Source organism: Arachis ipaensis, chromosome B7, assembly GCF_059453495.1.
Source record: "Arachis ipaensis isolate K30076 ecotype BB chromosome B7, ASM5945349v1, whole genome shotgun sequence".
Taxonomy (NCBI): Eukaryota; Viridiplantae; Streptophyta; class Magnoliopsida; order Fabales; family Fabaceae; genus Arachis; species Arachis ipaensis.
Window position 1 is genome coordinate 68,779,928 of NC_142442.1, and position 12,457 is coordinate 68,792,384.

Genomic DNA, 12,457 nt, shown 5'->3' on the forward strand with positions numbered 1-12,457 from the left:
TTTGGCCTCCCTTGAGTGAGCTTTTCCTAGGAAGCAGCTCCTTCATGTACTTGATGAATGCAGGCATTTGTTGGATAATCTTGATGAATGGTATGTTCACGTGCAGAGAAGCAAACAAGTCCAGAAATCTTGAGTATATTCTCTTCTCCACAGCACCATTGAGCAGCTGGGGAAAAGGTGCATAGAGTCTCAGCAGCTCCTGTTTTGATATTTCTGGTTCTTGGTATTCTTTTCCCTCCTCCTCTGTTGAGGTATCTTCAGGTTGTTCTGACAGCTTGATTGGCTTGTCCTCAATCTCCTTATCACTTATAGTGACCATCTTGCAATCTTCCCATCTCACTTTCTTTGTTTCACCTCTCGGATTCTTCTCTGTGTCACTTGGGAATCCATCTGTGGGTTTGGGAATTTGCTCAGAGAGATATCCTACTTGAGATTCCAACCTCTTGATTGTGTCTCCTTGGTTTTTGAAACTGGCTCGCACTTCCTCCTTGAACACCTTGTTGTCTTGGATATCCTTGCATATGCCTTCAAGTAGATTTTCAATCCTTGAGATTCTTTCATCAAGTGATGATAAGTCAGGCTGAAGAGGGTTGTTCTGACCTTGATATGAATGTGGAGAGGTGTTGTTATTGGGGTGTTGATATGGTCTAGATGTGAAGTGTTGGGTGGCTGCATCGTTTGGATTTGGACGTCTTTGATCACGGCTTTGGTCTTGTTGATTTCCCCACCCAAAGTTTGGGTGATTCCTCCATCCAGGGTTGTAAGTCTTGGAGTATAGATCATGGTTCTGCCGAGGTGAATTCCCAATGTAGTTGGCTTGCTCCTGACTACCCTCTGCTTCCCCATTCACTCCTTCTTGGGTTGTTGACAAAGTGGAGATTGCTGCTACTTGTTTCCTCTCCATCTTCTTGGTGAGGTCAGCCAGCTGCTGGGTAATGAGCTTGTTTTGGGCCAGCAGAGCATCTACATTGTTTAGCTCCATTACACCTCTTGTGTTCCCTCTTTCGGAAGCATAGAAGTAGTCGTTCTCTGCTACTGTTTCAATGACATCTATGGCTTCCTCAATAGTCTTCTTCTTGTTCAAAGATCTTCCGGACGAATGGTCTATGGCCTTCTTTGACTCATAAGAGAGCCCTTCATAGAAAATGTGCAGCTGCACCCATTTATTGAACATATCTAGTGGGCACCTCCTTGTTAGGTCTTTAAACCTCTCCCATGCTTCATACAAAGCCTCACCATCTTGTTGCCTGAAAGTTTTGACCACAGCTCTCAGCCTATTGATTCGTTGAGGAGGGTAAAATCTTGCTAAGAATTTGTTCACCATGTCTTCCCAAGTTGTCAAGCTTTTCCTTGGAAAAGATTCTAGCCACTTGGCTGCCTTATCCCTGAGTGAGAATGGAAATAAGAGCAGTCTATAGGCGTCAGGATGAACACCATTAGACTTCACTGTGTCACATATTCTCAAGAAGGTGGTTAAATGTTGATTTGGGTCCTCTTGGACACTTCCTCCGAACGAACAGTTGTTCTGCACAAGGGTGATGAGCTGTGGCTTCAGTTCAAAATTGTTGGCATGGATGGTTGGCTTTTGAATGCTACTTCCACAGTTTCCTGGGTTTGGATTGATGTAAGAGCCTAAAACTCTTCTATCCTCCCCAGCATGATTTGCTCGACCTCTTCCGCCATGGTTGTGAGCCTCTTCTTCATGATGGTTTTCCATGTTTTCTTCCATGTTTGGTTCAAAGTATTCCTCAAAGTGTTCCTCTTCTTCTTCAGCACCAACTACACGTTTGTCTCTTGCCTCCCTCCTAAGTCTAAGGAAGGTTCTCTCAGGTTTAGAATCAAAGGAAGTTGAAGCCCCGCTTCTTCTCCCTGTTATACAATCAACAAGTACAAGCAAAGAGAATAGGTGCAGAAAGTATATCTGTCAGAATTACTGTTAGTGTGAGTGATGCAATATATCAAACAGTTAGTGGGTTAGTGAGATGAAATGTAAATAACAAAAAAAAGTAGGGGGAAGGGAAGAAATTGACTAAAACAGGAAGTAAATAACTCAAACAGAAATTTAAATCAAACAAAAATAAAATGCTCAATCTAGTTATCCTCCAATTTAATCATTGTTGATGCACAATCAATCCCCGACAACGGCACCATAAACTTGATGCACGGAAAACTTGTCTCGTAACAAATTTCCTTCGGCAAGTGTACCGAATTTGTCGTCAAGTAAAAACTCACAATAGAGTGAGGTCGAATCCCACAAGGATTGATTGATCAAGCAACTTTAATTAGAGGAATGTTCTAGTTGAGCGAATCAGAAATTGAGTTGAGAACTGCAGAAAATTAAATGGAGGGAAAGTAAATGGCAGAAAGTAAATTGCAGAATCTTAAATGGGAATGGGGGAATCGCTCATAAATGTAAATGACAGAAATTAAAGAGAATGGGTAAGATCAGAAATGGGGAGTTCATTGGGCTTAGGAGATGTTGCATTCTCCGGATCAATCTCATTTACATCTCTTCCTCAATCAATGCACTCGTTGATCTCCTTGGCAATCTTAAGTGATTGAATTACAATTTCTTGTAATTCAATCTCTCAAATCTTGATCAATAGCCAATTCCTTGGTCAATTACTCATGAGAAGAGATGAATTATGGTCACTGATTATACCACATGCATTTCCCAAATCAAGCATTGAGAGGATTATAGTCACGTATCCATCCAAACCCAATTTGGTCCAGCATGAGAAAGCATTTATAGCTTGATCTCTCCATTCCTCTTCCAAGGTTCAGAAGAGATCCAAGTATGAATAGTTTCTTTTCCAAGATAACTACCCAATTGGATGAAGATCGAAAGTTTTCAAATAAAATCAAGAGAAAAGATAGAAGAAGAATAATGAAAACTAGTATTGATCCATCAAATTACAACAGAGCTCCCTAACCCAATGAAAGGGGTTTAGTTGTTCATAGCTCTAGAAAATGAAAACAAAGATGGAGAATACATGATGAAAACTAGAAGTGCAAAGAAAGTAAAATACAGGGAGTAGTTCTATGCTATTTTCCAACTCCCAGAACCCCCTAAATAATTCAAAGCTACTCCTATATATACTACTTTTCTCATCTTCTAGTTGGTTCTTTAAGTCTTGGGCCTTTGGATCTTGAGTTTGAAGCAATTCTCTTCTTCATTTGGGCTTGGCTTTACTTGCAGAGAGAAAGTGTGAAGTGGGCAGAGACTTTTGCTCAGGACGTTAGGAGTGTTAACGTTTAGTGAAAATATGAGTTCGAGAACGTTAGTGACAATCAACTTTCTCACTAACGTTTCCTAAGTAAAAGCCACGTTAACTTCAACGTTAGTGGCACAAACGTTGCCACTAACATTGCCTCTAGGTCCTTCGCACACGTTATTGGGACTCAACTTTCCCAATAACGTTGAAAAGCCCCCTTTGTTCCTACGTTAGAGCCCACGTTAACTTAGTTAACGTGGCTCTTTAACGTGGGCTTGCCATCCTTCGAGAACGTTAGTGACACTCAACATTGTCACTAATGTTCCAATGTGCCCCCATGTCTCACGCTAGAGTCCACGTTAACTAGGTTAACATGGCTCTTTAACGTGGCCATGCTTAGTGATGAGCGGATATTTTATACGCTTTTTGGGGATAATTTCATATAGTTTAGAGTATGTTTTAGTTAGTTTTTAGTCTATTTCTAGTAGTTTTTAGAAAAAATTCATATTTCTGGACTTTACTATGAGTTGTGTGTTTTTCTGTAATTTCAGGTATTTTTCTGGCTGAAATTGAAGGAGCTGAGCAAAAATCTGATTTAGGCTGAAAAAGGACTGCTGATGCTGTTGGATTCTGACCTCCCTGCACTCAAAATGGATTTTCTGGAGCTACAAAACTCGAAATGGCATGCTTCCAATTGCGTTGGAAAGTAGACATCCAGGGCTTTCCGGCAATATATAATAGTCCATACTTTGCACAAGGATAGACGACGTAAACTGGCGTTCAACGCCAGTTCTCTGCCCAATTCTGGCGTCCAGCGCCAGAAAAGGATCAAAAACTGGAGTTGAACGCCCAAACTGGCATAAAAACTGGCGTTCAACTCCACAAATGGCCTCTGCACGTGAATTGCTTAAAGTCTCAGTCCCAGCACACACCAAGTGGGCCACAGCACACCAAGTGGGCCCCAGAAGTGGATCTCTGCATCATCCATCATAGTCCACTCGTATTTTGTAACCCTAGGCTACTAGTTTAGTATTTAAACAACTTTTAGAAGCTTATTTTGTATCTCATGACATTTTCAGATCTAAACTTTGTATTCTCTGACGGCATGAGTCTCTAAACCCCATTGTTGGGGGTGAGGAGCTCTGCTGTGTCTCAATGAATTAATGCAAGTATTTCTGTTTTCCATTCAAACACGCTTGTTCCTATCTAAGATGTTCATTCGCGCTTAACTGTGATGAAGGTGATGATCTGTGACACTCATCACCTTCCTCAAATAACGAACGTGTGCCTGACAACCACCTCCGTTCTATATACGATTGAATGAGTATCTCTTAGATTCCTTAATCAGAATCTCCGTGGTATAAGCTAGAACTGATGGCGGCATTCATGAGAATCCGGAAAGTCTAAACCTTGTCTGTGGTATTCCGAGTAGGATTCAAGGATTGAATGACTGTGACGAGCTTCAAACTCCTGAAGGCTGGGCGTTAGTGACAGATGCAAAAGGATAGTAAATCCTATTCCAACTGGATCGAGAACCAACCGGTGATTAGCCGTGCTGTGACAGAGCGCGTGAGCGTAGTTTTCACTGGAAGGATGGAAGGTAGCCATTGACAACGGTGATCCACCAACACACAGCTTGCCATAGGAGGACGTGCGTGCATGAATCAGAAGACAGAAGAAAGCAGAGATTCAAAAGACAAAGCATCTCCAAAACTCCAACATATTCTCCATTACTGCATAACAAGTAACCTTTAATCCATGCTCTATTGTTTATTTGCAATTCAACTGATAAACATAATTGACTTCCTGACTAAGATTTACAAGATAACCATAGATTGCTTCAAACCAACAATCTCTATGGGATTCGACCCTTACTCACGTAAGGTATTACTTGGACGACCCAGTGCACTTGCTGGTCATATGTGCGAAATTGTAAGAGAGTCACAATTCGTGCACCAAGTTTTTGGCGCCGTTGCCGGGGATTGTTCGTGTTTGAACAACTGACGGATTATTTTGTTGCTTAGATTAGGAAAAATCTTTCCTTTTTTTTTTGATTTAGAGTCTTTTATTATTTATCCCTTGTTAAAATACTTTAAACTTATAGCTCAGTTATTTAGAACGTGGTGTTTATGTTCATGATAATTGGCTATCATAAATTTTTTTAAAAACCTTTTTCAAAAATAAGGTCCCATAACTCATTTGGCTAGAGCATTAATCTGTGTTCTTGGTAATTGGGTTAGAATCTTTTATACTCTTTTCAAAACCTTCTTTTTAAAAAATATTTTTTTCTATTAAATCTTGTGCCAAACTTTAAGTTTGGTGTTTTCTTGTTGATTCCCCTTTGATTTTCGAAAATTTTGGTTTGGTTTTCTAAAAATTTTAAGTTTGGTGTTCTTCCTTCATGTTCTTGTGTTCTTGTGAGTCTTCAAAGTGTTCTTGAGTTTCCTTGTGTCTTGATCTTAAAATTTTTAAGTTTGGTGTTCCTTGGTGTTTTCCCTCCAAAATTTTCAAAAACAAGGAGCATTAGATCTAAAAATTTTAAATCTTGTACTATCTTATTGTTTTTCTCTCTCCTCACTAAATTCAAAAATATCTTTTCAAAATATCTTTTCTAACTTCCTATCTTTTCAAAATTTGTTTCAACTAACTAACCAACTTTTTGTTTGTTTCTTAACTTTTTCAAAACTACCTAACTAACTCTCTCTCTCTCAAATTTTCGAAAATATCTCCCCTCTTTTTCAAAAATTTCTGTTTTTTTTAACTAATTATTTTTAATTTTTTTTTACGAAAAAAAAAATTTTTTTTTTTTCAAAATTCAAATTCTTTTTAGTTATTTTATTTTATTTAAGTATTTACTTCTTATAAAATAAAATAAATAAAAAGGTAAATCAGTCCAAGTTATATCCACATATCCATCATGGACATAAGTGGAGATGGACAGTCCAGGAGGACTTTGGGGTCATATTTTAACCCCTCTACTGCTTCATATGGGAGTAACATCTGCATACCCTCCATTGGAGTTAGTAGCGTTGAGTTGAATCCTCAGCTCATTATCATGGTGCAGCAAAGTTGTCAATATTTCGGTCTTCCACAGGAAGAACCTACAGAGTTTCTGGCACAATTTTTACAAATTGCTGACACAGTACATGATAAGGAAATAGATCAGGATGTCTACAGACTATTACTGTTTCCATTTGCTGTAAAAGATCAAGCTAAGAGGTGGTTAAATAACCAACCTAAGGGCAGCATAAGAACATGGAAACAGCTGACAGAAAAATTCCTGAATCAGTATTTCCCTCCAAAAAGGATGACACAGCTAAGGCTGGACATCCAAGGCTTTAAACAAGGAGATAATGAATCTCTTTATGATGCCTGGGAGAGATACAGAGAGATGCTACGAAAATGCCCCTCTGAAATGTTTTCAGAGTGGGTTCAGTTAGACATCTTCTACTATGGGCTTGCAGAAGGAGCTCAGATGTCTTTAGATTACTCAGCTGGTGGATCTATCCATATGAGAAAGACAATTGAAGAAGCTCAAGAGCTCATTGATACAGTTGCCAGGAATCAGCATCTGTATCTAAGCAGCAACCCTTCCATGAATGAAGAGGTTAAAACAGTAACTGCTGAATTCAGTACTGTAAAACAAGCTGCTGAATTCAATCAGCAATTAGATTTTCTAACAGAGCAGCTAGCTGAATTCAAAGACAGGTTACAGGAGACAAGGATAGCTAATATACATATGGAAGAACAGTTTAAGCAAACAATGCAGCAGCTATCAAAGCAAATAACAGAAGAATGCCAAGCAGTTCAATTAAGAAGTGGGAAAACATTAAATACCCCACCTCAAAGCATCAAAAATTCAAGAAATGGGCGACCCACCAAAGATTCCCCTGAGGACAGTAAGAGCCCAGGGAAAAATAATTCTGGCACTAAAACGCCAGAAAATGGGTGGAAGGCTGGCGCTGAACGCCCAGACCATGCCCAAAACTGGCGTTCAGCGCCAGAAACAAGGCAGGATTGGCGTTCAACGCCAGAAATGGTGCAGAATCTGGCGTTGAACGCCCAACAGGGGCACATTTCTGGCGTTCAGGCGCCAGGAACAGACAGTGAGTTGGCGTCTAAAGTCACTCCAGCTTCTGACTCTGGTACTCAATTGCCAGTGAGGGATCAGACACACACAAGTGCTGATAACAACCCCTCTAAAAAGGCTTCTTTAACCACTAAGGTTGAGGAATATAAAGCCAAGATACCTTATCATCAAAAACTCCGGAAAGAGGAGCAGGATAAGCAATTTGCTCGCTTTGCAGATTATCTAAGGACTCTTGAAATAAAGATTCCATTTGCAGAGGCACTTGAGCAAATACCTTCTTATGCCAAGTTCATGAAAGAGATCTTGAGTCATAAAAAGGAGTGGAGAGAAACAGAAAGAGTTCTCCTCACTGAAGAATGCAGTGCAGTCATTCTGAAAAGCTTTCCTAAAAAGCTTAAAGACCCTGGGAGTTTTCTGATACCATGCATATTAGAAGGTAATTGTACCAAGACAGCTTTATGCGATCTTGGGGCAAGCATCAACCTGATACCTGCATCCACTATCAGGAAGCTTGGCTTAACTGAAGAAGTTAAACCAACCCGGATATGTCTCCAACTTGCTGATGGTTCCACTAAATACCCATCAGGCGTGATTGAGGACATGATTGTCAGAGTTGGGCCATTCGCCTTTCCCACTGACTTTGTTGTACTGGAAATGGAGGAGCACAAGAGTGCTACTCTCATTCTAGGAAGACCCTTCCTAGCAACTGGACGATCCCTCATTGACGTCCAGCAGGGGGAAATAACCCTGAGAGTCAACGATGACGAGTTCAAATTGAACGCTGTCAAAGCCATGCAGCATCCAGACACATCAACAGACTGCATGAAAGTTGACCTTATTGACTCTTTGGTAGAAGAGATCAACATGGCTGAGAGTCTCAAATCAGAGTTGGAAAACATCTTTAAAGATGTTCAGCCTGATTTGGAGGATTCAGGGGACATGAAAGAGCCTCTGAACTTTCTTCTAAAAGAGGAAAAACCTCCTAAACCAGAGCTCAAGCCACTGCCACCATCCTTGAAATATGCATTTCTAGGAGAAGGTGACACTTTTCCAGTGATCATAAGCTCTGCTTTAAATTCACAGGAAGAGGAAGCACTTATTCAAGTGCTAAGGACACACAAGACAGCTCTTGGGTGGTCCATAGGTGACCTTAAGGGCATAAGCCCAGCTAGATGCATGCACAAAATCCTATTGGAGGATAATGCCAAACCAGTGGTTCAACCACAGAGGCGGCTAAATCCAGCCATGAAGGAAGTGGTGCAGAAAGAGGTCACCAAATTACTAGAGGCTGGGATTATTTATCCCATTTCTGATAGCCCCTGGGTGAGCCCTGTTCAAGTCGTCCCAAAAAAGGGAGGCATGACAGTGATTCATAATGAAAAAAATGAACTGGTTCCTACAAGAACAGTTACAGGGTGGCGCATGTGTATTGACTACAGAAGGCTCAATACAGCCACCAGAAAGGATCATTTTCCTTTACCATTCATAGACCAGATGCTAGAGAGACTAGCAGGTCATGATTATTACTGCTTTTTGGATGGCTACTCAGGCTATAACCAGATTGCAGTAGATCCCCAGGATCAAGAGAAAACAGCATTCACATGTCCATCCGGAGTGTTTGCTTACAGAAGGATGCCCTTTGGGCTATGCAATGCACCTGCAACCTTCCAGAGATGCATGCTCTCTATTTTCTCTGATATGGTGGAAAAATTTCTGGAAGTCTTCATGGATGACTTCTCAGTATATGGAGACTCATTCAGCTCCTGTCTTGATCACCTGAAACTTGTTCTGAAAAGATGCCAAGAAACCAACCTAGTTTTAAACTGGGAAAAGTGTCACTTCATGGTGACTGAAGGAATTGTTCTTGGGCATAAAATCTCAAACAAGGGAATAGAGGTGGATCAAGCAAAAATAGAGGTAATTGAAAAATTACCACCACCTGCCAATGTTAAGGCAATCAGAAGCTTTCTGGGGCATGCAGGATTCTATAGGAGGTTTATAAAGGATTTTTCAAAAATCGCAAAACCTCTAAGCAATCTGCTAGCTGCTGACACGCCATTTGTGTTTGACACAGAATGCCTGCAGGCGTTTGAAACGCTGAAAGCTAAGCTGGTCACAGCACCAGTCATTTCTGCACCAGACTGGACATTGCCATTTGAGTTAATGTGTGATGCCAGTGATCATGCCATTGGTGCAGTATTGGGACAGAGGCATGACAAGCTTCTGCATGTCATTTATTATGCCAGCCGCGTTTTAAATGATGCCCAGAAAAATTACACAACCACAGAAAAGGAATTACTTGCAGTGGTTTACGCCATTGACAAGTTCAGATCCTACTTAGTAGGATCAAAGGTGATTGTGTACACTGACCATGCTGCTCTTAAGTATCTACTCACAAAGCAGGATTCAAAACCCAGGCTCATCAGATGGGTATTGCTTCTGCAAGAGTTTGATATAGAAATAAGAGACAGAAAAGGGACAGAGAACCAAGTAGCTGATCATCTGTCCCGGATAGAGCCAGCGGAAGGGACGTCCCTCCCCTTCCTTGAGATCTCTGAGACATTCCCTGATGAGCATCTATTTGCCATTCAGGAAGCACCATGGTTTGCCGATATTGCAAACTATAAATCTGCAAGGTTCATACCCAAGGAGTACAATAGAATACAAAAAAAGAAACTAATTACTGATGCAAAGTACTACTTGTGGGATGAGCCCTATCTCTTTAAGAGATGTGCAGACGGAATTATCCGTAGGTGTGTCCCCAGAGAGGAAGCACAGAGAATCTTATGGCATTGCCATGGATCTCAATATGGAGGCCATTTCGGAGGTGAGCGAACAGCCACCAAGGTCCTCCAATGTGGCTTCTATTGGCCCACACTCTATAAAGATTCCCGAGAGTTTGTACGTAATTGTGACAGTTGCCAAAGAGCTGGTAATCTGCCTCATGGTTATGCCATGCCTCAACAAGGAATCTTGGAAATAGAATTGTTTGATGTATGGGGAATTGACTTCATAGGACCTTTCCCACCATCATACTCAAACACTTATATTCTGGTGGCAGTTGACTATGTATCAAAATGGGTTGAGGCTATTGCCACACCCACCAATGATACTAAAACAGTGCTGAAGTTCCTCCAGAGACATATCTTTAGCAGGTTTGGTGTCCCTAGAGTGTTAAATCAGTGATGGGGGCACTCACTTCTGCAACAAACAGCTTTACAGTGCCATGGTTCGGTATGGAATTCGCCACAAGGTGGCCACTCCATATCATCCACAAACCAATGGGCAAGCTGAAGTCTCTAATAGAGAATTAAAGAGAATCCTGGAACGGACAGTAAATACCCGTAGAAAGGATTGGGCACGGAGCTTGGATGATGCTCTGTGGGCTTACAGAACAGCATTCAAGACCCCTATAGGGACCTCTCCATACCAACTGGTGTATGGTAAGGCATGTCACCTGCCCGTGGAACTGGAACATAAGGCCTACTGGGTAACCAGATTCCTAAACTTTGATGCCAAATTAGCAGGAGAAAAAAGATTGCTCCAGCTAAATGAGCTAGAGGAGTTCAGATTCACAGCTTTCGAAAATGCCAAACTATATAAAGAAAAATCAAAAAAGTGGCATGACAGAAAGTTGTCATCTAGAATCTTTGAACCAGGACAGAAGGTTCTGTTGTTTAACTCTAGACTCAGGCTATTCCCCGGGAAACTGAAATCCCGGTGGAGGGGACCATACGTGATTACAAGTGTATCACCATATGGTTATGTGGAGCTTCAAGATATTGATTCTGATAAGAAGTTCATTGTCAATGGACAGAGAATCAAGCATTATCTTGAAGGCAACACTGAGCAAGAATGTTCAAGGCTGAAGCTAGATTAAAAGCTCAGCAAAGTCCAGCTAAGGACATTAAAGAAGCGCTTGTTGGGAGGCAACCCAATTTTTATTTATTCTCATGATTTTTCATGTTTTCTTAGGTTCATGATCATGTGGAGTCACAAAATAAACAAAAAAATCAAAAACAGAATCAAAAACAGCAGAAGAAAAATCACACCCTGGAGGAGCATCTGTCTGGCGTTCAAACGCCAGAACAGAGCATAGTTCTGGCGCTGAACGCCCAGAATGGGAGCATCCTGGCGCTAAACGCCCAGAACAAGCATGGTTCTGGCGTTCAACGCCAGAAATGGCAGTAAATGGGCGTTGAACGCCCAAAATGGGCACCAACCTGGCGCTGAACGCCCAGAGTTGTGTGCAAGGGCATTTTGCATGCCCACATTGGTGCAGGGATGTAAATGCCTTGACACCTCAAGATCTGTGGACCCCACAGGATCCCCACTTTCCCTCCTCATAATCCTATTTTTTTTTCTTTCCACATCTTCTTCTTCGTCTATTCCCTCTTCTTTTGCTCGAGGGCGAGCAACATTCTAAGTTGAGTGTCACTAACGTTGGCCATCACCTTCTTCTCTCACGTTAGCCTCCACGTTAACTAAGTTAACGTGGCTCCTTGGGGTTGTGTGGTTGCTTCCAACGTTAGTGACAATGTTGGGTGTCACTAACGTTGTCGACCACCCTTTCCTCTTCACGTTAGCTCCCACGTTAACCAAGTTAACGTGGCATTGTGCACTTAGGCAAACGTTAGTGACAATGTTGAATGTCACTAACGTTTGCTTCCTTTCCCCCTTTTGACGTTAGAGGCCACGTTAACTAAGTTAACGTGGACTCTAACGTGGCCACTTGTGAGCATTGGCCAACGTTAGTGATAATGTTAAGTGTCACTAACGTTGGCCCAAATTCCCTTCTTCACATTAGAGTTCACGTTAACTTAGTTAACGTGACTCTTAACGTGGGTAATGATGGCTTCGAGAGCGTTATTGGCAGTCACTTTTCTCATTAACTTTGCAAGTTACCTCCCATTCCTTGCTTCCTTTGGTCCTGAAATCAAGCAATAGAGTGCATCAAAGTTCTAGTCCAAGTCATGGGTAATGCAGCATACAATTTATCACTAAATTGATGCAAAATCCTCATGAAATCATGTAAAATACACAATGTATGCTTGAATCCAGGTGTAAGTGAATATCTACCCAAGACTAGCTTATTTCCTAAGAAAATGCATGAAACTATCCTAAAAACAGTAAAGAAAAGGTCAGTGAAACT

The 12,457-nt window shown here is 41.3% G+C and overlaps 1 non-coding gene across 1 annotated transcript; it reads left to right on the forward strand.

Moving 5' to 3' along the window:
* Positions 1-1,169: 1,169 nt before the first annotated feature.
* On the forward strand, positions 1,170-1,276 carry LOC148552913 (small nucleolar RNA R71). The gene has a single exon (XR_015893567.1). It is a non-coding gene; the product is annotated as a small nucleolar RNA R71 (small nucleolar RNA).
* The last annotated feature ends 11,181 nt before the right edge of the window (positions 1,277-12,457 follow it).